This window comes from Sturnira hondurensis, unplaced genomic scaffold (assembly GCF_014824575.4).
Source record: "Sturnira hondurensis isolate 20B ecotype Veracruz unplaced genomic scaffold, ASM1482457v3 Scaffold0005252, whole genome shotgun sequence".
Lineage (NCBI taxonomy): Eukaryota > Metazoa > Chordata > Mammalia > Chiroptera > Phyllostomidae > Sturnira > Sturnira hondurensis.
This window is the reverse complement of record NW_028077883.1, coordinates 3416970-3442441: the sequence shown is the minus strand read 5'-3', so window position 1 is coordinate 3442441 and position 25472 is coordinate 3416970. Positions and strand designations below refer to the sequence as shown.

General features: G+C 39.5%; 1 protein-coding gene across 1 annotated transcript in view; it reads left to right on the top strand.

Moving 5' to 3' along the window:
* Positions 1-25472, top strand: part of NXPH1 (neurexophilin 1) — a 295139-nt gene that overhangs the window by 248187 nt on the left and 21480 nt on the right. The gene's annotated exons all lie outside the window — the stretch shown is intronic.

The following is a 25472-nucleotide window of genomic DNA, read 5'->3' as shown; positions in this document are numbered from 1 at the left end:
CCTAAAAGATTTGGACGTACAACTGCATGTGGAATTGTATCCCTCTGGAAATTTTTTATAGTATAAAGAAAATGATTCAATGATTATATTTTAATGTCTAGCATAATATCTGCAATGCTTATAAGAGATTACCTCTACCTTAACCAAATTTCTTTGGTTCATATAAGGATCATAAAAGTAGAGGCAAGGCTCTCTTATTCTCATATAATTGGGGCAAAATATGTGCATGTACCTCTTGAAATAGGCATGAATAGGATCAACATACAGATACAAAATTGAAACATAATCTCATGTCCCCACTGCTTAATGGAAATGCATACCCAGCGACTAGATTCTTGGCATGAATAAACAGAAGTATTCACTACCAGTCGGAAGAAGTCACTGTAGCATTTTACAAAGGATGAATGATGCCTCTTCAGAAATGGAGCACAAAGTATGCCATTTAAAGGCATGCACACACTATTAACCTTTTTATAGTTCAAGTCATTAATGATGTTGAATATGTTCAGATATCAGAGAAGATGGATTTACCCTGAGGCAGCTTGTTGGAGCAAAATGTGCTCTGATTTCAATTCAAGAAATCTGGGTTTTACCCCTCATTTAGCTACTGACCCAGTGTCCCAGAAGGAAAGAGCAGGGCTTCCTCTGCACAGACAGACATGGGTCACAGACAGACATGGGTCCGATGTCTGTAGTCTGATCGTGGTCTGCAGAGAGAAAAAGCATCAATCCATTTACACTCTCCCAATATGAGGTCACAAATGACAGGATCATTTCTGGGTTTGCCATTTATATTCCCTAGATTCTTAAAGGTCATTTAATTATTTTTTAAAATGACAAGCCACTTTTTTCTGGTTCCTTGACCTATTTTCTTTTTATAGACCATTCTAACTTGTCATCCATTCATTTATTCATTCATTTAACTATTATCGACACATACTATGTGCAAGACACTGTGGTACTTATGAAAAATCGACTCCCCAAAGAATTTAAAGATTAATAGAGATGATAAGAAATATTCAATATTCCAAAAAGTGGAAGCACCATTAGAGAATGATTATCATCAGAGTTCAGACTAAGAGAGCTTCTTTCTGGGGTGATTCATACTTACAGATATTGCATGTGAGTTGCATCCTAAAATTCTGGTAGGATTTGGAAATAGAAATTTGCTGGGGAACAGCGTGTCAGGCAGCACAGGGAGATGAAAGAATTCGCTCATATTTCAAGTACAGCGAATGATTGAGCTTGGTGTACTGGACACGTGAAGGAGTGCCCTGGAAAAGGAGCTGAGAAGACAAGTTAGCTTAGTAATGGTGAAGAGCGTCTTCGTGAGGCTCACGGGTCTGACTTTTCAGGAAGCAATTTCCTCCAGATCAAGCCATTTCTGAGCTTGTTACGTAATTTCTTATTTCTGCCTTTAAGGCACCGTTGCCTTTAGCCGTGATCACTGGGAGAGTGCGTGTGTGTTTCCTCACACCAGGGCTTGTTTTCAAGAAGGCATTTGACTGGGATCCTGGCTTTCAGTGTTGGACTTTGATGTATGAGACTGGGATGCTAAGGGTTAGGTCAGTCTTTCCACTTGTCTGTTTTCTCTCAGGCTACACTCTGATCTTTATTAATTCTTAATCCTGAAGCATCTTTTGTGTTTCCAGATGGGATGTATGTTAGAAGAAGAGGCTGCTGCTTGAAATGAAGGAGAAAATTCAGGCCCCCTGCGAATTTAGGTTCTCAGCACTGGCGACCCTTAGGTGTTCAGAGATTTGTTATTGCCTCATGAACAACCAGCAGACTTCCAGATGTGTCACTGGGAGAAGAGACTGTGTGTCTCTGAAGAAGCTTTACTTGATAGAACAATCCAGATATAATGCTTAATTATATTCTAAAACCTACTTTTGACACTGTGAGAAGAAAATTCCAAATCAGTTCTTCCAATATCTGGTGTTTCTGTGCTGCTTATCATATTCCTCTGGAACCATTTTTGCTTACCTCTTTTAATCTATTAACTTTGCTCCCCAAGTGACATTTAGCATCTCCCGTGTATTTCCTGTGTTCATTGTTTAGACATTTTTTAAATAGGCTTGATGTGGAGGGTGGGTAACCTGGAATGTGAGGTTTAAAAGTACTCAGATTCACTGTGTTCTTTGTCTAACTGCATTATATGTGCTTTCTGGGGGCTGCTTCTGGGAAGAATTGCAAGTAGGGAAACTTTATCTTCTGATTCCTTTGCCTTCTCTTTTGTCCCTTCCCTCTCTTGTCAGTGGCCCAGGCTTTTCTCGCAGGGGCAGCTTCTGCCTGTTCCCTTCAAAACCTTTTTTTTTGGCAATGCTCCCTTAAACGCCTTCATACCAAGGTTTAATAAACTGATAACTCTCAGTGCTTTTCCTTTATCGCACTTTCAATAACTTATATTAAAATATCCTAAGCCAAAGAAGTTCTTTTTCTAATGGGATGTATGAGATAGAGAAGCGTTCTGGGCTTCTTAAAATAAATAATGCATCTTGCACCCCCTCCCCTCCCAATCAAAAAGAGCCATTTTTTAAAAGTTAAGTATTTTGTTAGGTATTACTAAAGCTCCCTGTCGAGTATGACCTTAAGTTTAGCAAGTGTGCCTGATATTTTACACCTACAAGCTTCGTGCTTCTAGTTTGTGTTTAGAATACATTCTGTTCCTCAAGTGTTGGGTGACTTCTGCTTATATCTAATGAAAATTTCTGTGCTGCTGTCAAAATTCAGGAAGTGCAGTTATCATTTCACTGTGGTAGGTCAGGAAAATCTCAATGAGGTTTGTACTCTTCAAAATCCTACTCTGTGTAGGTGTAAGCAGACTACATGCAAATAATGTGGAGACTATTGGGTGAATTTATTATACTGGGATATGACCTTTGGAAAAATTATATTGGAGAGTGCCTGGCTGTGTTGCACAATAGACCTGATGGCACAGTCTGGCAAAATGGATGGTCATCTGTACACAGAAAACTATACTTTTTAACACAATTGCTCATATGAGAGTTAGATTCCTGCTCTGATAAGTTAGGGAAAAAATCAAGAAAGTTAGCCCCATGCATGTGCTAAAGACAAAGGGACAAGTGACATGATTTCAGCTGCCTAGGTGCTCATATTGTTAAATCAAGGAGAAAAGAGAGTAACATTAAAAATGCCGGGTTGGCAATGCTGCATGCAGTGCGAACTAGATTACTTCAAATCAGCTTAATTTTATGATAACCTTGCTGTCATTCTCATCATTATTGTATTTCTGGTCATGAAAGCTGCGTGCTATTCTGACCTACACATTATGGTATACAGATTATGCTAATTTTTTGCCTAATAAGAAGTTATTTTAGCCCTGGCTGGGTAGTTCAGTTCATTAGAGCATCATCCTCATACACAGAGATTGTGGGTTTGATCCCAGGTCAGGGCACCTATAAGAAGCAGCCAATGAATACATACATAAGTGGAACAGCAAATCCATGTTCCTCTCTCCCTCTCTCCCTTCCTCTTTCTAAAATCAATAAATACAATAAAAAAGTTACTTTAAGGGAAAAAAAGCAGGCCAGAAGTTGTACTGTGTGACGTGATAGGTTTTCCATGAAGACGAAGTAAATCATTGTCAATCTAATATTGTTTGGGAAGTGTTAAAAGAAGCTCTCTTAGTCTCCAAAAAGAAAAAGTCCCTCTCTCTGACATAAAGCTGTGCTCCATGTCATAGTCGTTCTTTACCACAGTTTCTTTAGGAAGGGTCCGCAGCACATGGCCCACCAGTGGGCTCAGGTTCTGCACATGCTGTGCCGGGAACTGTAATGAGGCGGGCCTGGTGGTGGAGTGTGGGATCATGAGGCTGGGTGTGGATTTTTGAGGACTGGGCATTGCCCACGTGAACTAACACACAGGGGAGTGAGGCTCTTGCATAGCTAGAGAAAAGAAGCAAGGAGAAAGGAAATCCAAAAAAAGGGAAGACCTAAAATGTGAAGACAGGTAATCAAAATTTCATTAAATCTTTTAATTGACTTGAGGAAGACTAGTTTTACATCCAGTGTTATTTATTTATTTATTTATTTATTTATTTACTTATTTATTTTCATTAGATATATAATCGGATAAACCAACATGATGATACTTGGATGGAAAAAATATTACACTGAAACATCATTTTTGCCTAGTTTTTCTAAACATAATTCTTCTTTCTGCTGAATTTATATTTCTGCATGTTTTTTTGTCCCTCAGGGTGTCTGAACACACAATGTGAGAGAAATAGGTTTAAATACTGACATTGCTCCTTAGTGATCTTAGGCTAGTGAAATAACGGCACTGACCATCCATTTTCTCACCTGTCAAATAAAGATAATAACCTTGATGAAATTTTTGAGGAGAAATCTGATGCCCGTATAGCGTCTGGGTGATGCTAGTACAAGGTATCTTTATCAATACGGCCACTTCCCTGCTGGCACATTGTGAAAATTGTCTCTTTCTGAAAATAAACCTATTGGTATAATTTTGCACAAATAAATGAAATTTCATTTCTCTAGAACCTTAAAAACAGAACCATTGGGCTGTGTCTTTATTTCTCCTCAAATGGTACAAATGTGTGCCTAGTTAACTTAATGTTAAGCAAGTTAGTTAAGATAATCTTGCTCTAATTTTTTTATATCAATAGATTTAAAAAGTCCATGTGTGAAAGCTTGCTGAAGCTCTTTGTACAAATGGACTCGCTATGAAATGCATGTTATGACCTGCTTTTCTCTGGCGTTGTGGACAGAGAACCCTGCTCACTTTGGCAGCACTCATGATCCAGAAACATGATAAATAGAAATGAAAACCTTCTGGCAACACTAATATAACTAATAACACTATTAATTTGTTACATGTCATAAATTCCTTGGCATATGTTATGGTTAGCTCAACCTTTTCAGTAAGCTTGTTTTTTTCTTATTATTTAATGTACTCTAGTGTGCATCTTGGTAAATTTGGTTCTCATTTTTTGCAATTAGCACAATATCTTAGATTGCTGCTTCGGTTCTTATTGTGCATGTTTCCTCTCCTTAGGCCTAACCCATCTGTAAAGTCTCAAATCCAAAATTTCTCAACAGTAGTGGGAAGTATAGTTAAGGAAGCAATAGGTCATAGGTCGTTGATTTGGGCATAGCAGGCGAAAGACTAGAAAGTAAGTGATATTTGGGCTTAGTGTATTCCTATAAAGTGGATAAGTGGATTTATCTTATTTTAACGCTGAGGCTTTGGCATTCATCCAAAGGTGATCACCCTTGTAGGAGGGAGCCCGTGCTGGGGAAGGAGAGACGTGGGTCCTCCTCTTTCCCAGCCCCATCATCTGACAGCTTTACTGAGAAGCTGGCTTTGAGATTACAGGTAGATGTTCCTTGGTAGCACGCAGCTAACAGTCAAGATTCCAACATATCAGAGTGTAATTGATAAACATTGCAGAACTGGATTATTGCTTTGAAGCACACTGTCTCGAGATGTTCTTGGCTGCTGAAATGTCGCACCTTAAAACTGACGTCAGTTAACGTTTTAAGGTACTTTTATTTTTCATGGCCACTTTCATAACCTCTTCTAATGCTTTCTCTAATTAGCACGTTACCTAATTCATAATGGGCACTTGCTCAAAAAGTATTTGGTGAATGAATGTACGTATGTTCATATATCACTGGAATTTTAAAGAACTTATTGTGTTCCTCATTATCTGATACAGGAAGGGAGTCCATAGGTTGACTGACTTGATATAGGGGGGTAGATAACCCACAGGTTTCAGAGTCAGGGGCACCCAGGTTTGAATCTCTTCCATCACATACTAGTTGGAAAAATAAAGCAGCTCCTCTGAATCTTAATTTTTCCCAAGTAAGGTGGGTAAATTTTCTTACTTCAACTTTCTTACTTCAACTTTATCCACTAAAGTGGGTAAATAAGTTTTTTTGTGTAGGTGAAGTAAAAGAACAACAACAACTATGACAACAACACTCTCTCAGTGCACTTCCTGGCAGGAAACAGGCAACACTCGAAGGGGAGACGGAGGGGAGAGACTATTGTAAAGGTATGGGCGAGGTTAGGGGGCATCTGCAAGGCATCAGGGAGTATCCGGGGCTGGCAATTGCTATGCCTAAATCTGCCTAGTGGGGCTATTGCTATGCCTCAATCTGCGGAAAGGGGGTGAAGAGTTCACAGAGCCCAGAAATAGTGCTGTGCTTGTGGGGGAGAGCCATCTGCAGCTGTGGTGTTTGGTAGAGGGACAAAACTGGGAAATAAATATCCTGACTTCTCTTTGTCCCCACAAGCTTGCCAGGGCATGTGAGTCACTCAGAAGAGAAGCACTAATGCGGTTCATACAGGTCAGCCTCTGGGAACAGAGCAGGGTGGAATAGAGAGGTGAGTTTCTCTGTCAGTGTCTGTAGCTCTACGATACACCACGGGCATAGCGCTTGCTACCTAACACACAGGTAACCATATAATTTACTGTCTAAACTGCAACGTTCTTTATACTGAAAGGGGACACCACCATTAGTAATTACACTTGGACAACAGACTTAGAATATGAATTGTGCCAGACAAATTGGGACTCCCGTCACCTCACTACTGGAGGATAATAAGCACAGGTAAACGTGAGTTTCCTTCCCTTCCTTTATCACGTTTCCCAGATTTTTTTTTGTCTTGTTGTAGTGTGGCTATTTTGAGAAAGAAGATTGAATTATTTTAATAAAGCAATCTAGACTCATCCCCCTGTGGCAGGCTTTCCAACTTGGTAATTATTACTGAGTCCCTTGCTAAAGTCTGTCAGAAGAATGTGAAGGATTTTGGTTATTCTTTCAACTTAAGACCTGATTATCTTGTTCAGTAGGCTCGCTCTGCTTAGAAGCCTTGTTTGAACACAGGAGAAGTAGAAGCAACAAAGAGTCTATTTCTGAGTAAATGGATGTACTTACTATGCACAGGGGAATTTGGGGAGCTATTTATTCTTCTGCGGCCTGTCTTATTTTTATCTTAAAACCAATTACTGCACACTTTGGTTGCTTTGATTTGTAAGACACCTGTGATTAATATTTTTAGTCTGTGTAAATATTGGCAATTGACCAGGAGTGTTTTTTTAATGTCATTACATGTAATACAGAACAAGAAAAAGGAGAGTACTAATGAATGCAGGGAATTAGGAGGTAACAAACACTTCAAATATACTGATAGGTTCACATAAGTTCAAAGACAAAAGGAGTTTTAGCTAAGAAGCATCTATCTGATCAAATAGATGCTTCTTAGCTAATGTGACAGAGTAGATTTGGAACACAGGAAGTTCTAATTGTCAAAATTGTTTGTGGCTTTACCTCCTACATATGTATTGGCTGGAATTTTGGACAACACACTTGGGAAATGAATAACTTTGGTTATTTCTGTTTATTGGTATTTTAGCTTTTATATGTATGTTTTTACTGCCTTGTTTATGACAGCTCTGTGAATGTGACTTCACATTCCCTGAGAGTACTGACTTCATGCTTCCCTGAGAGTTTTACTGAGATCACAGGCAGTGTGAACTTGAACCCAGCGGTCTTGTTTATAAGTAACTGACTTTCTGGAAGGTATTACCTTTGCCCAGCTCAGATGAGTGTCTGTGCTCATAGGCTGTTGTCTTGCTCCTCTACAATCCATCCAGATTTGAACAAGGTCTCCTCAAGGAGTGACTTACTTCTTTTCTCCAGAGACTTCTTTTTAGTTAAGTACTAGGAAAATCACTTGACTGTGACCCTAATTGGTTGGGGTGACATATGGCCCACTCAGCCCTAGTGTTTTTTTCTACTGTGTGAGAAGACAGAGTATTTTCTTTAAGGAAATGCCTGCTACCTTTCCACTGAGCGTTATTTTTAAAATTAAACATTTTATTGGTAAGCAGGTATTCAATATGGACACTCAGTCTATTTTGTGCTTTCAATGAAATCTTAGCTCTCTAGAGTTAAGGTGTCCTAACCATATATCATATCAAATTGTTCAACTTTGGTAGATACAACAATGTTCTAAGGGTAGGATTTTGTGTCCCTTAATTGATATGCTGCCAGAAAGCCTCCTAAACCAATATTGGTCATAGCCCCAATTAAGAATCAAGTCTTCCTAAAATTGAAATTATAGGCATCACTAATTTTAAAAATAAGTCCATGCAAGAGTTTGCAGTTACAGTCAGTTATTTCTGGAACTTTTGAAGTCACTCCAACAAGAAACAATTAAGCAATTTGCATATTTTGACACTGATAAACATACTTTTAAAAGGTCATAAGTAATTATAGTAAAATATTTTTACACCAAATATAAGTTTTTATTTTAGAAAGTAGAAACTGAACATTTTTATTCCCTACCGTTGTCATACAAAGGTAAGTCAAGTATTCATAAATACATTGGGTGACTTATTTATTTATTTGTTGACCAAATGCTTTCTGAGTCTTGTCCTGCACCAGATGTTCATCTAGACAGAGGGGGCATGATGGTCAGTAAGATGGGCACGTTCTTTATTCTAATGGAGTTTACATTTCCATGTGGGGAGTTGTTGGGAATCGCTCTGCCTGGTTTCAGGAGTTGTAACTACCCCTCATAGTTAAGGCTGAGTGAGCAACTTCCAGAATGCAAGCCACAAGGAGACAAAGCTTGTCTATGGTAGCAAACGCTGCCTCTGCTTCCTCCCCCTGACCCCAAAGCGTGGTCAGATAGTCCATGACGGGTAAGACCCCTCAGAGAGAGGGGCAATCTAAGCCAGACACAATCACTTGGGAGGTTGTCATGGAAGGACTCCGGGGGCTGCAACAAAGAGGGAGTGATGGACCCTCGCCCCCTGGCTATTCTGACATAGCCCGAGTCCCCATGTCCTCTGGGAGAAGCGCTTCCTGGCTCTAATCCACTTAAACCTGAAAACCTGTGATGGGGGAGGCAGTGCAGCCTCTTGCCTGGCTAGAATGGGATCCGGGGTGATCCGGCATAAGAAAGAGTTCCTAAAAGTCCTGCGAAGCCTGCTTTGCTAAGAGTGCTTTCATTCATATGTTAAGGGTCTGGGGAGGAAATGAGTATGTCTCCCAAAGTTTTTGCAACCCCCTTTCCTGACAGACACTGGCTCAGACTAAGCCCTCAGATTTTTTGGAATGTTATCTACTGTTTAAGCCTTATCTCCTGTACTCCTGTGTATTACAACCCAATAAAAGCCCCTAGAAGAAGGGGCTCCTGGCCTTTTTTCTCAGAGAAATTGGCCACCTCTCCTCCCCAAGCAGATTATGTCTTGGTAGTGTTACTTTCATCTGTGGCAGACTGGGGGGACTGAAAGTGTTACTTTCATCAGGGGGACTTTTTTTCATCTGTGGCAGACTGGGGGGACTGAAAGTGTTACTTTCATCAGGGGGACTTTTGGGCAAAGTCGCCCCCACAGGGAAAATGGCAATAAACAATCACAAAACAAGTAAATTTAAAAAAGCACAAAAGACTATTAAGTGCTGTGCGGAGATTATTATGTAAGGGGCTGGCAGAGTGGAGGCCCTAGGGTAAAAAATGACTTCAGAGAAGGTGACTTTCAATGGTTGGTCTGGTGACCAGGGACACCAGTGAAGCCATCACCTGGGGAGACATTCTTCCAGTCAGCAGGAATAGTGGGCACAACAGCAGTGGGGTGGGAATCAGCTGGGCACATTCCAGGCACTGAAATAAGGTCAGGGAGACTTGAGTGGGCAAGGAGAGTGCCATGAGAGGCGGAAAGGGTCTGCAATGTCTCATTGTAGCTTGTCAGGCAGTAAAAACAGTTCAGGTTTTATTCAAAATGCCATGGGATGTAATGAAAGGGTATTACATAAAAGAGTGACATGATCTAATGAGGTTATTTAAAAGGTACTCTGGATAGTAGTTGGAGAATTAACCATATGGAAGCAAGAATGTAAGTCTGGAGACCACTGAAAAGTTATGGCACCACCAATGAGAGATGGTGGTGACTTGCACTAAGGTGCTAGTAACAAGGATGGAGAGAAGTAGACAGAACAAGGAAGTCTTGCTTTGCAAATACTTGATTTCAGCCATGGCTGAGTAACTCAGTCAGTTAGAGTGTCATCCTGTTACACCAAGATTGTGGGTTCGATCCCTAGTCAGGAAGCATGCAAGAATCAACCAATGAATGCATAAATAACCAGTCAATGTCTCTCTTTCAAATAAATAAAATAAAAAACTTTGATCTTATAATAAAGTCTATGTAAATATAAAAATCAATACTGACATCAGAGGATTGTTTGTTTCTTATTAACAGAACAAGATTTCTTGAGTAAGAACTCAAGAAGGATTTAAATGCACCCTTGCTATACTAACTCTTCCTTCATTAGTTTTTCTTGGCTTCTTGTCTAAAATAGTGCTGCTGAAACTTTTATACAATGCTGTGAGAATATTCCCCATAGGTGGCCCTCAATCTGCTCATACTGGTGGAGAGCTTCGTATTAGCCTGTCTACATCATTTGTGTACACGATGCAGTGTAATGGTTTTCACACTGCGTAGAAAAGGGTTATGATAAATTCCCAAGTGAAGTTAAGAGAAGGGAACGTATGATAGAAATAGATGCTAGATAACTCAGTTTGGAGGATGAAATGACCCATGCTGAATGAACTTGATAAGAAAGAAGGGGGCTCAAGCAAACCACTTTTAGACAAAACGCAGCCAATTAGGTGATGTGAAGGATAAATTATGGAAGTTCCTTATTAGTGAGCAAAGGGCTTGGACGAGCCCAGGTCTGACATTTGATTAAATGTTTAGAAGGAGCTCTAAGAAAAGGATAAAAAAGAGGCAAGTAAGAGGTCAAGAAGAGTTTAGCATGGGAACTGAGCTGAAGTACAGTCAAGGTAAGAAGAAGGAAAGAGATTCACTCCCCAGTGCCCTCAAAAAACCCCAAACCAAACCCACGAACTGAACAAACAAAACCTCAGTGTCTGAACAAGGCCAAGTCAACATTTTATAGAAAGAACACTGACTTCAGAGTTTGAATGCATACTTCACATTGCATGTGAATCCTTTAACAGCACACAGTCTCTTGTCTCAGTTTCCTCATTTATAAAGTGGGGATACAATGCCTAAATCATAGTGACCTTGGAAAAAAATTAATGACTTGGCACAGTGTTTGAATCCAAGCTCCAACTTTTTTTAAATGTTATTTTTCAATTGCGGTTTGAATTCAACATTATTTTGTGTTAGTTTCAGGTGAACAGCATAGCAGTAAGACAACCATGTACTTTATAAAGCATTCCCTCTGGCACTTCAAGAACCCACCTGGCACTGTAGATAGTTAGTACAATATTGTTGATTTTATTCTGCATGCTGTACTTCATGCCCTTTTATCTAAGTGTTGTGGGCAAGAGACTTAACCTTTTAAAACTTTGGTTTCCTTATCTGTCAAGTGGGACTAATATTTATGTCACAGATTGTTGTCACTACTATACATATCATTGTTGGAGTTTTTACTGTTTAAAAGCTTCGCCCAAAGCAGACAATCAATAAATATTATTTTTTTCTATTTTGTTTTCTTCAACTCTTATATCTTATTACTACTTCTCCTTCATCATAGAAAATCTCCCTCCCCCACAAGGGTCAAGTTTTAGTCTTTAAGTTTGTATAAATGTATATGCTTGTTTTACACTATTTTACTTTTAAGATAATGACATGAATTCTTCTTTTCTGTTTGGCATTATTATTAATAGTTTCTCTTTTTGCCCTCAAATGTCCTGGTTTGAACAACAAATTGTGTGGTCACGATTCTTTACTCATGTAGTCCTTCAGTATGCAATTGGTAATACAACTGCTCAAATATATTTTCCAGATATGTCTTTGGAAAATTCAGTGCTCTCTGAAAGAAAGTCCAGAAAATGACTTCCTGGAAAACACAGTATCTTGTTTATCAATAACAAGATAAGTATATCAATAACATTGATAACTGACTTATCAATAAGTCCACCAGTAAACCCTGATATACAGGGATACCCATTATGACCTATGGCTCCTGGATCATTCTGGGGCCAACCAGATGCACTCTTGTGGGTAGTATCCTCAAACTGCATGCCACAGAAGTGCTTATGATGTGGGGAAACATTCATGGCTTCACTCTCTTCCGAGCGCAAGTGAATGATTGTCCCTGTAACTCAGGCGTCCGTTATGTGTACCTGGGGGGGGAGGTGGAATCGTACTTTGCCACCCAAGTCATGTATCTTTGTCAAAGAACCTCTGCTTCCTTTGAGAAAATGAGCTTTCAATGTCCCAGCAGACAAAAGTGCCGGGGAACCACTGGAATGACATTTTTCTAGGATGGTGATTTCGTTCCTTGACCTGTCCATATGGTGGAGAAAAAAAGCTCTTTGAAAATGTAGTTTGGATCTTCTCCTCACACCTTGTCAGATTGGAGAAACTTTGGAACTGTGAACTGTGAATATTTCATTTCTGCTTAACCAGTTATAATAACACATCTATTGAAAGTGAAGGCATTCATAATGTCATAGTTAATAATGTCAGTCACTTTTAACATTTGTCTTACTCCCCTCCCTGTACCAACCCACTGCCCACCACAAAGTACGTAGGAATGCACACAAAACAGTTTCACAAAATAGCTCCTGCCTTCCTACAGCTTGCTAACTCTTAGAGGTACACACATTAAAAAAAGTTGAAGAAAATGAGAATATGGCATAAAATCCTAGGCTAAATTAGGTTAAAAAAGAAAACTTTAGAACAGAATTTGGAGTTATATTGATTAATCACTCCATTTAGCAGAGAAAATTTCTGAATACCTTAGTACTTTAAAACAAAATATTAGATGGTTCAGACTTCTAAAAGCATAGGACATAATTTGAGATGTCTGGCAGAACTAGGGTATCAAGTTTTATTAAAACACTTCTTTTAGGAAAAAAACATGAAATATTCATTGTTAATATTAAACCAAAATTCCTCTTATATTAAATCTGGAATTAGAATTGGTACTTTTAATTTTTGTGATGGTGGGTGCATTACCCTGTGACAATAACAGCTGCAATTTAAGAGCCTTGTGGGGGCTGGGTCTGTGATGTACTGTCTCATGTAATGCCCCCAAATCTTTTTAGGAGTTGGGTATTGTCACCTCCATGTCCCAGAGGATAAAACTGAGCTTAGTACAATACCTTGGTCAAAGTCCCCTGGAGAGTTATTGATAGAGACAGTTTTCAATGTCAGGCCTTATCATTACTCACTTCTTTACAGAGTGCAGTTCATTTACCAGAGTTACTATTATTATGCTTTCACCAATTTAGTGGAAGTCAATTTTCTGCTGGCTTAAATGCTCGTTGAACACCTTTTCACCCCTTACCAGGTTGTCATCATCAGACTTCCCTGCATTGCTATTTCTATGACCCTACCTCTGGGTTTCCTGAGAGACAGGCAGCAATAAGACCACATACAAAGCCCAAAACTCATTAGTTTGATGAGTTTTAGGATCAGCAGGAGAGCGTGTGTGTGTGGAGCATGAAGCAAGGAGAACACTGGTAGAAATGAGACCACAGAGGCTGGCTACAGGCAGTGCTGTTCAGGGCCTGAGGACATGCAAAAGAGTTTGGACTGCTTTCTAAGTGTGGCAAGAGATCATTCGTGGGCATAGTCCAAGTAACAGTCTGATTACCATTTTTTAAAGGATCACTCTGGCTGTCATGCAAAGAATTGCCACCGAGAGGGTGGGGCAGGGAGCAAGAGTTGTAGAGCTGAGAAAAGACTATACGGGCAGGGATGGGAGACATCTTACAGTGTGGGGGTGAGTTCTACATAATCACACATTTTCCCAGTCACATTTCATGTGATCCTTGAACACCAGTTAGAGAGTCATAGAGGTGGAAACCTATTTACAGTTATACATTGTACATAATAAACCTATTTACAGTTATATATTATACATAATATATAATTTTTGCACACAGTTTTAGTTTGCACTGAGTTTTCTCGAAATCCAAATGATGGGCATATTGAAGAAAATACTGCACTTGTCTCATTCACAACTATGCAAATAGCTGTTCACCAGTTTGGAAAATCAAGCCATTGATGGCGTTGTCACCTGTAGTATTTACCATATCTTTTGGAGTATAAGATGCACCCTTTTTTACCACATTTTTTGCTTCAAAAATTTTCTCCTCTAAAACCTAGGTGTGTCTTATGGTCCAAAAAATAGATGTACCTAAGTTTTAGAGGAGGAAAATAGGAAAAAAAATTTGAAGCAAAAAATGTGGTCAAAAAGTGCATCTTATAGTGCAAAATGTATGGTAGGTGGCCAGTACCTCACATCCACGTCCATCTGCATTCGCTGTTGTCATCTTATCATGGCTCTGTGTATAGGTATAAGCATCTGATACCAGCATGTCTTGTAGAATAGTATCAATACATTTACAGATTGAAATACATCTTATGGGACTCTATACTGATATTTTGAAAAAGTATGCAACTTACAACATCGATTACTTTTTATTTCAGAGTGACAAACTATTGTTTTGTCAAGGGAGCCCCTGGCTCTGATAAATTGAGGGCCACAAATCTAGGTAATGATAGATAACCTGGAAAGCTTAGGTTTTCGGTGATGACTAATGTTCAGCTAGATAGAGGTAGACCCAATAGGCTCTTAAATTAATGTGATTTTCCCAAGAACACAGAGCTAATTATCCACAGAGGCTGGTTTTGAATCTAGCTCAGAATGTCTCCATAGCCCATATTAATTGCATTATACCCATCAGTGTAAGAATTTATTTTCAGAGGTTTATTCATTATGGTAGAATGTCCCGCTAAAATTCTTGGCCTGAGGAATGTATTTTAAAGCTGTGTCTCTACTGGTAATAAAATAAAGTTGTTAATTCAGCCAATTTAGTGATTAAATTAATTGAACTTGGAGGGTGAGGACAGATATAATAATAATTATTTGGTCCATTATCTGAAGGACAAATTCAGATTGTGGCTTTTATTCACTTATTGTTGGGATGTCTTGTAAAGAAAGGCTAGATTTTATCATGGTTTCTAATTTAAACTTGAAAATATGCTTCTATTTGTTGTTAATTATCTTCCTCTTATTACCAGCTTTTCTCATATTTGTTAGGTAAATGTTTCATGACTATTACTAAAAGAAAGCACATATAGATTCTTACTTTAAGATTTTTAAAATAAATACTTATTTGCTGGGAAACCTGTCCAGTTTTTATCTCTAATATTTCCTTTGTAGAAATTCACCTACTAAATTTTTTTTTAGTGTCAATTTCTTATGAAGTACCACTGATAATACTGGTCTGGTAGAGAAATACTGGGGATTTAACTTGGCAGTAATTCTCATGTAAAAAAGTAATGTTAAACCAATATGATGGTTTTGTGACCTATAGTTCTAGGGACTATCACCAAAGAAGTTTAATTTTAATGTTGTAAGAATTTGCAACATTGAAGAAAAATATAAATTGTTGTGTGGGGATATATCAACAATGCTTTGTTACTGTTTCAAAGGAGTTTTTGATGGGGTTTTGACAATAAGGAGAACCGAAGTTAAAATACTAAATCTGTTTTCTTCTGTTTGGCCCACTTTACGTTGGAAATTGACACGGTATTAAAAGATTGACTTTTAACATCCCCCCTTTATTGTGAGGCAATGAATAGCTAGGATTCACAACATCATAAGAGATTCCTTAATCTTCACGTTGCACCTTGTTTTTCACAGTGATTTGTGTCTGGCTTTGTCTTATGGATAGAAAGGGAAGATCCACTTACTGTGTTGAAGATATAAAAGAAATTAATTACACCGCCTGTGGTTACTATCTGCACAGAATCAAATTACTTGGTTTAGGAAATATTTCATCTGTTAAAAATCCGGTGTGGACTGGAAATGCGATGACTCGACCAAGTGAACGGTGAAAGCTCAAGATAATGTACTTCTCGCTGCTCTGCCTGGGGAAGGCAGGGCAGACCTGTCCGAAGCCCCCTGTGAGGCACTGGAGGTTCTGCCATCCTTTCTCCACTAGATCGGATTGTAAATATTCCTCTTTTGGCCCATTTATGAGTGGTTTGAATGTTACTCAACAAGCATAGTATTGTGGAGTGGTGATACTTATTGCCTAGGAAGGAGGTTTCTATGGCTTCTGTGTGTCTTCTCCATCAGTGTTTGACAGGTAACAAATAAAATTCCTTTTCTAAAATTAAATCCAGCTTCATTTCTGTCTTTCACCCATAAAGGATGAGTCATTGTTTGTTTCTTGGACAGTTCCTGTACTCCATCACCTTTCGTTACTTTTATAAGCTCTGTCATAAATGCTTTAGCGCTTTGGCCTTGACTTCTAACTGCCTATTATAGAGATAAGTGTCTGGGTTTGAGAACATAAAATCCTCAAATGTTGCTTTACCTGCAATTAAAATGTACTTTTAAAGCAGCCTTAGGCTATTATATGGTCTCTTATTTTCTATTGCATTTGCCTTCTCACAGCTTTGGTCCTTTATGGCTGTGAAGAACAGTATCTCTAGAGCATTTGGGATAGCTCCCTTTCCTGAGGTCCAGACCTGAGTACCTGCCCTCTGGATATCCTCACCTGGATGTCCCACAGTGCCTTACGCTTAACCTGAATGCTGTTTCTTCTCATGTTATTGTCTATCATAGAGGTTTGAAAATGATTGTCTTTGGGACAAAACTAGCCCACTGCCTACCTTTGCATGGCATTTCAGAAAGGCGGGAATGGTTTCTATACCTTTAAAAGAAAATGAGAAGACTAATTCAAAATATTTCAAAATTTTTGTGAAAATTTGGTGAAATTCAGATTTCAGTGTCCATAGACAATGTTTCCTTGGAACACAGCCACGCTTACTTGTTCATGTATTACCCATGGCTGCTTCTGTCTACCATAGCAGAACTGCGTAGTTGTGATGAAGACTGTCTGGCTCTCAAAGGCTTAAAATAGCCTAAGATCTGGACCTTCACAGAAAAGTCTACTGACTCCTCTATTTGAGAGAAACATTTCACCAATCTCTCAACCCTTGGTCTCCCAATGTCAAAACCTCTGAATAACCTTCCAACCTTTTCTCTTATTCAGAGGCATATCCTCTTGATGTATATGAGGAGTATCTCCAGACCACCATCCTCTTCTTTACTCTCGCTTCCATACCTTTTAGCCCATACTTCCTCCTGTCTGTTGCCTGGATAACTTCAATATTTCTTCTTAACCCCAGATTCTCTCTAGTAAAATTCAAAGTCTATACTAGTATCCGAGCTGTAGTATGAAAAATTAATAGATTATTTTACTATGCTATTTAGCATGTCATTGGGACCCTGCTTCCCACAGAAGCAAGTCCAAACTCCCTAGCATGGTAACAAATTATTTCATTCATTGGCCCTGACTGCCCCTCCAGGGTCATCTTTTTTGGCTGCCTCTAAGTTTCACTCCCACCCCTGCATGCTAAATCCCTGCAGCACAGTGCTTCTCATTGTCCCCCCAATACGTCACTGTCTTTCATGACTCTGCCTTTGCAGTGCAGCTGCCTTTTTCTTTATTGCCCTTTTACTACTTTCTAAATTGCAAACTTGATTTAACTTTTTGAGATTCAGCTTAAATGTCACACTGGAGAATCCTATCCCAGAGCCTTCAGGTAAAGTTAATTGTTCTCCCACTGTACCTCAGCACTTCCTTGTTGTCTTCATCTGCGTGGGTGTTGGAGCTCTTCCTCATTTTTGTGTCCTCAGAGCCTTGCCTTTCCTACAAAGAAGATAGTGCATACTTGTTAGCTGAAAGAATGACTGCTCATATACTTTTAGAGAGATTCTTCAGTTTAACTCAGCAGAGCTAAAATTCTAAAATGATAATCATCGAGTCTGTTAATTATGTCTGGTTTGAAATGAAATTCTGAATCTTTGGGGGTAAATACCCAGAAGTCTCTGGTAGGCATTTCAAAGTGTTATCATCTTTATTATTGAATTTTGTGGTTTCCTAACTTGCAACGTTATTGAATCAAATGCTCTGATTTATCTGTTAGCTATTGCCTTCCCAAATAATTATGCATGACCTCAGTGTAAACAACAAAAGAGAGCCCTTTGTATTACAAATTTTGTTACTTGTTCTATGTTGGCCTACTGTTTATTTATACAATTTCTGTAGGTAATCATCAAATTTTAAAGTTCAGCTTTCAAGAGGAACCAGCTATGCATAAACGGTTTGTGTCTATGTTTCTGTTATTCCAACTGGCCATTCATTTGGAGAGTTGGCTAAGCTCCTGTTATTCTATTATTATTCCAGGTACTGCCCTTAGATTTGCATTACTGCGTGTTAGCATCTCCATAAAGGCGAGCAACGTGGAGCTTGCTGAGCTATTTTGCATGTGCCCTGGAAAGGCTGGTTAGATGGAAAACAATGTAAAACTGTCTAAAAGAAGATTTTAAAATTTTCTATGCGTTTCATTCATCTATTATTTTCCTGGCTCCATTTAGTGTGTGTAATAATAGTGAGACAAGCTTATGATTATGTAGTACTCTATACTTATTCCAAGTGCATTCACCTACATTACGCCTCCTGTGAGGAAGGCATGGGTGGTATTGTTATAGTGATTTTTTAAAGTGAAACATGCTCAGGAAGGTAAAATTACCTGATAAAGTTCTTACAGCTCATTAGAGATTTGGCTGAGACTAAAGCCTAGTTTCTAACCCTGTGTCATTTTTCTGTGATTTTGTTTTCTCCGCGTGAAACACACACTGCTAATCAAGCATTGTCTCTCAGCGCTGAAGCCATCCGTCCATACTCCGATTTGTGGCCCTGGAGCGAGGGCTCTGTTGATTTCTGTCCTTTACCAGGTGGCTTCTTGTTAGGCTCTACCACATGGAGGTACATGAGGGAGAGTAGGCATTAGGAGGGTGATATTCTGGGTGCTGCTCTTGTCAGCAAATACTTAGCAATAGAAGTTGAATAGAAGCTTCCTTGGGCCTTCCCTGAACCAGCCTCCTCATACGTCTTCAGAACCCCCACACGGGAAAGGCAGTGTCTCTGTCCGGGCTCTGGGCCCCATTCTTTCTGCCAGCCTCTGGGTCCTGACAACCACATTCCTCTCCTGTACTTCTCTAGCCTCAGAGGTGGTAGCTATTTTTTATAACTATTACGCCATGTTACATTAGGGTTGCCTTTGTGCTTTTTCAGCCCTTCAACACCTATGAAACCAATTCCTTATTGCTATCTTCTCTCTGTTGAAATACTTGGTTTGGATTTTGTCTTCCTGATGAAGTGCTGGATGACCATATACTTAGTATCAGGAGTGGTCCAGGGAAACACACTCCCAAAGACGACATTCTGGTGTGGGTTTGGTTACACTATGCTTGAAAGTAGTGCTGAACTCCTTGCATGTGGTATGCAGGGGCATACATTTAAACTGTTATTTGCGGCTGATTGAATGGGGTATCTACGGAAGCAAGGTGTAGGGGATCAAATGGATGCTTAACTTGACTTGTACGGTAATTATAATGGCTATACAGACTATGGGAGGGTTGTCTTTTTATGACAACCCTGGGAAGCTTAAATAAAAGAAAGAAGAAACTCATGCTTTAAACCTTTGTTTCAAGTCACTGTTAGAGAAGTGGAGAGTATTCGTGGCAGCTCTACAAGATTCCCTATTTCTTTGTGCTTTAACCTCACTACAAACAGACGCAATGTTCCTGTAATTAGTTAACTTGGGGTACTGGCCAGGTAAGTGGATGCCCATTCTTCCCAAGACTCATTCCAAACACCTCTTATTGCTCCTAGACCCATCACTAAAACCAGACCTCAGAATACTCTAGGGAAAAAAGAATAAAGTCTGATATGGGATGAGATAGCTTATATTCCAGAATATACGACAAGGAGTGCTACAGGAAGTTGTGTTCATTATTGATGGATTCCTAGCAAGATATCCTTAATAGGCTCTGTATCTTGCTGCTCAACAAGCTGTCCAGAAACCAGCACATTGGCCGCACTCGGGAGCTTATTAGAAACTCAGAATCACAGGCCCCAACTGTAGATGCTCTGGGTCAGAGCCTGCCTTCCAGTCAGATCCCCATAGGACCCATGTGTATGTTCAAGCCTGAGACACACTGTACAGCATCACCCAGTAGTGTCCTTCCTAAGAGAATCCTCATCAAATTAATTTATCATGAACTTATCTATCATAAAACAGGAAACTTTTTATGACTACACATAATCAAGAAAAAAGTCTGTTTATTTAAAAAAGGTTTTTTTTTTTTTGCTATTGTCATAGTTGTCTTTTAATCTTTTGAACACTGAGCTGTGGTTGATCCTGCTTCTCTCTCTGCCTCAGTCACACCGTGCAGCCACGTTGGATCTGAGCGCTGAATGGCAGGCTTTTTATTAAGGAGCTTTACTTACCCCTTTACTTGTTCATTGGGGTATCATCCACATCTTCATTTCACCCAATACTTTCAACTAAAAAAACAAGTTGTGTGGTGTACTGGATGCCTTCAATTTTTGTGAAATGAGATGAAACATAAAGAAATAAAACCAACCTAAGCAGCCAAAATACTTCCAGGATTTGAAACATGATTTGAGCATTGCAAACCCAGATCCTTTCCTCTTTGCCATCTACCCTTCTGAGCATCATCATTAATGTTTAGTATGAAGATCTTGAGGCACTCTGGGGATTAGAGTTATCGGAGAAGTCTTTTTTTTTATTTATTTTTTATTTTTATTTTTTTTATAATTTTTATTTAATTCTTGTTCAAGTACAGGTTTCTGTCTTATAATCCCAACCCTGCCCGCCCCCCACCCCATGCTCCCCGCCTCCCTCCCCTTTCCACCCCCCACCCTTAGTTATTGTCCATGTGTCTTTTATACTTGTTCATGTGAGTCCATTCCCTTTTCCCCTATGATTCTCTCCCCTCTCCGCTCTGGGCCCTGACAGCCTGTTCCATATTTGAGTGTCATTGGTTGTATTTTGCTTGCTTGTTTGGTTTGTTTAGATTCCTGTTAATGGTGAGATCATATGATATTTGTCTTTCACCGCCTGGCTTATTTCGCTCAGCATAATGCTTTCCAGTTCCATCCATGATGTTGCAAAGGGTAGTAGTTCCTTCTTCCTTTCTGCAGCATAGAATTCCATTGTGTAAATGTACCATAGTTTTTTGATCCAGTCATTTACCGATGGGCATCTAGGCTTAATTACATCAGCACACTATACTGAACTCACTGGGCCAGAAACAGGGACTAATGTGTTCCACTAATGTTTGAAACAAGAGTGGAAAACTCAAAAGATTTCTGATTAAGTCAGAACATTCACTTCAATCAAAACACCCCAGTTCAAGAGAACACTGGTGAATATGAGGTTTTAATTCCTTTCTGGACAAATTATTTTTCTATCCTTCTTTTTAACAGGTACAGTAATTTCCTGGGAATTTAGAAATCATTTACATCAAACATGTACTGATAAAACAAGGTAAATTCTGAACTAATGTCAGGCTATATGTCTTCACCAGCAGGCAGCCCAATAGTTGAACTTATTGCCTCAGGAGGCCATTGAATCAACTATGGTGGCTGCATAATTTTATAACCAGCAATAAGGCTCACACGTTATATGTGTTAAGAGAGGGGTAATCAAATCTTATGCTTCAGGGCATAAATTAATCACTGCAGGGGTCAGAAAAGAATCTCCTTTGCCCCACGAGCAGAATTGAATAATTAGGCATTGGCTGTATTGATATTTTAAAAGTCTTCTTCATAAGAATGAACACTGGCTTTAAGAACAATTCTGAGTCTTCGTGGGGGTGTTTGAACTCTTCATTGGAAGAGGAGGGGGCTGCAAGTTGAGCAGCTCATTCTGGCAGACAGTCTCGTTGGGCAGCTTCCGGGTACCACACTGTTCATCCTGATTTTCATTAAAAGCTGAAACTGCCTGCTATTAAAAAGTCTCCAGGCAGCTGGAGCAAATGGGCCTCCATGCCTGTCTGGAAATCTTAGGGTGGAGTTTTATCTGTTAATCGAGACTCCTGGTAAGGGGGGAAGGTGGTTTACTAACAGGTGAGATTCATTCTCTTTCTTCTGAAATGCACATTTTACATTTCAAAAAGGCATATGTCCCTAGGATTGGGGGGATTAAACCTTGAGTTCTTTTGCAGTAAAACAGGCTCAAGGGGAACCCTGTTCATCAAACGGCATTGAAGGCCAAGTGTAATCAACTGCCAACATAAATCTTTTCCGGTTTACCTACGTGGTTACTGGACGGAGCATGTTGAACGTGGTTTTGCGATAAAGCAAGGATGCTGTATCCCCTGGAAAATGAATTGTATTTCCCACACCCTCCTGCTACACCTCGATATTCAGCAGTTTTCAATTTAGATAAAGGAAAATGACTTTCAAGGCATAGTCCCAGGAGTGTTCCCAGTGAAAAGGAAAACTGAAGAATAAATTATTTCCAAATAATAATGGCATCTGAGTGACCTAGATATTCAAGACTCCTAGATAGGAAAGCAAAAACTTTATTGACATACCTGTTTATCGACCCCAGTGCCCTTCCAGATGTTTGTAAAGTTGGTTTCCTTCACCTTTTCTCTGTTTTCACTTTGAAATCAGTCAAATATTATTTTGTGGCTGGCATAGCCCCGGGTGAGACCTATTTATTTTTAGTGCAAAATAGTATGATTTTTCTTCAAAGAATTTACTGTATCCTTCTGTGAGACTATCACTGAGGCAGGCCTGAAAGTTGAAATGAAAGCAGCAACATTTTTTTTTTCCTTTAGAGACCAATAATCTGGTTGGGAAGCTAGGACATTGCAATTAAACATGGTTTAGACTGATCGCGAGCAGCGTCTTAATAAGAGGTGTCACAGAGACCTGTGTGGGCTCAGGAAAAGGGTGGTCAGCATGGCTTGGCATGATTCTGCCAAGCTAGACTGTTTCTGGGCCTGAGGAGTACACGTGATCTGTAGGAAATAGGGGTCTGTTGTGAGGGCATGAGAGTGTGAGTAGGTGTGTGTGTGTGTGTGTGTTGCACATTTGGGGGTGTGCACATAGTGGGGGATGCAGATTATGGCAGGCAAATAAAGACTTGATTTCAAGAAAGAGCTTAGAATGAACTGGGAAGAACTGAGGATATGTTTTAACAATAATAGGGAACAGGGTGAGGTAAGGAGAACCTTGATCCTTGAGGAACTTGAATGCCAGGCTAAGAAATGTGCTACAGAGATTAGGAAAATCATTGACTGTTTTGAGTAGACAGGTGGCATGTTGAAAACCTATTTTTGGAAGAATAATATGGTTATCCTCTGGAAGGCGGGCTAATGCAGAGAGGGGCTGGGGTCAGGGGTTCTGGTTTGAATGCCATCCAATTGTGAGACAATTGTGTTTATATTACCTGCCATTTACTTTATGGTTGCACAACCAGAAATTCTACTGGATCGTATTGTTTTCTTTGTTTGTTTGTTTTCTGAAAGTTCAAGGTTGTCCTTTGTTAAAAGAAAGATGAGAGATGGGTTTTGATTTGTTGGGTATTTGCTGATGTGACCATAGTACTTGTATTGCCTCTTAGGTCCTGGAATCAAGGTACTAGATTCTATGTTTAGATTGACAGTGAACCCAATTAGGCATGCTCAGTTTCAGGATTCGTTCTCTCTCTTCTTTTTGAAGTAAAATATCCATTTTTACAAGGCTGATTTCCTGAATGGAATGTACCTTCCGTATCTCATCTAGATAATCCATCTTTGTGTCAGCAACTACTGTGACCTCTCCAGGTTTCATATTGCCCCATTTTCATGGCACTCTAAGGTAGCAAAGTGAACCCACTGCTCCAACAAAGGAGCAGTTCAGATTCCTTCGAAAAGTCAGTCAGTGTTGTAAGAGCACCCCCTGAATGAAGAATTCTTCCGTCTGTGACTCAAGAAGATGCAACAAGGAGATGGCTGGTTTGTCCTCAGTTAAGACTCAGTAGAATGAAGGAGAGAGGAGAAGCACAAATGAAGCATTTAACTGGAACCTCGGAAGACCCCTAAAATAGTAACAGCTCTGAATCAAATAATTACTCCGTAGCAGGCCCTTCACAAACATCACTGCGTTGACTTCTTGTGTCCCCCCATGGATTACATTATTAGTATCTCCAGTTTTGCAGATGAGGAATCTGAAGCTCAGAGAGGCTGGCTGTCTTGCTCATGGTCACACAATGGCAGAGCCAGAATTGGAATTGTGGCTCTTTAACTTTTGAGCCAGGCCTCCTTTCAGGCTGCAAAAATTAGTTATAAGAAGGCCCCCCTCCTCCCCAAAAAAGCCAAAGTGACTGTTTAATTCTAAGTAAAATGATTTGGAAAGGTCACATAAAGTCATGATTTGAAGGCAAATGGAGTTTTAGAAAAAAAGTAACAAATTAGATAAGTATCTTCAGGAGAACATTTTTTTAAAAGAAGATTTTATTTTTTTTTTCTTTCTACAAAGAGGGGATGGGAGAGAGAAAGAGAGGGAGAGAAATATCAATGTGTGCTTGCCTCTTACATGCCCCTAATTGGGAACCTGGCCCCCCACCCAGGCATGTGCCCTGGCTGGGAATCAAACCAGCAATGCTTTGATTCACAGGCCAGCACTCAACCCACTGAGCCACACCAGCCAGAGCAGAAGAACATTTTAGATCACGAAAATGGCAGATTCATAAACTGAGCACAATAGACTGTAGGAGTGAGGCAGTAAACAGGAATAGTCAGTTGAGGTGAAAGATGGAGGAAGAGTTGCCCCCAAATTAGGAGCATGACTAAGACTTGCAGTCCTGGTTAGAAAATTGAGTGTGGGGCTCCCGTAATGTGATTGACGATATGTATTGTGATGATGGTGTCTGTGGCACCGAGTGCTGACGGGGGATTCACATTGTGAAGACTGCAAAGAGGGAAAGCAGACAGGGAGAAGGGTCGGCATCTCTAGGTAGTAAAAAAAACCTCAAAATATTCTTTAAAACTCTCTACAGTAGTAACATAGTATGAGTGTCATGTAAACTTCAGCCACCTCATTTCAGCATCAGCCTCCAACTGCCAGCAAATGTCAGGGAGCCCTGTCCTGCAAATCCCTCCAAGGTAACCTGGAATATGACTTTAATCTGAACTTCTTTGTAAAAAGTATTAGGGAAGGAGTTTAGCTTATATAAATTTTCTAAATCTTGAACTCTGAGGCTAGGATTAATGGATTAATGAGGGAAAAAATCACCAACATTGTTTCATAACCTCATGCAAGGTTCATTTAATACAATATTCATGAATAAAATAGATAATTTAGTAGATTTTGAGCCAATTTATCATATTATCCATAATTCAAGGGAATTCTTTCTATACAATACAGAAGAGTAAATATTAAAGATAGTAAGGGCTTGTTAAGAGTGCAAAAAGTATGTTTCTGTGCTTTCAATTGCCTTTTAGCTATTCTGAATTCCTTGGCTTTTAGAGTTAAATGGGTATTATGGAGATACATTTGTGTTTCTAGGCTGATGAACAGTGAAGGGTAACTGATGAAGAACAGGGTGG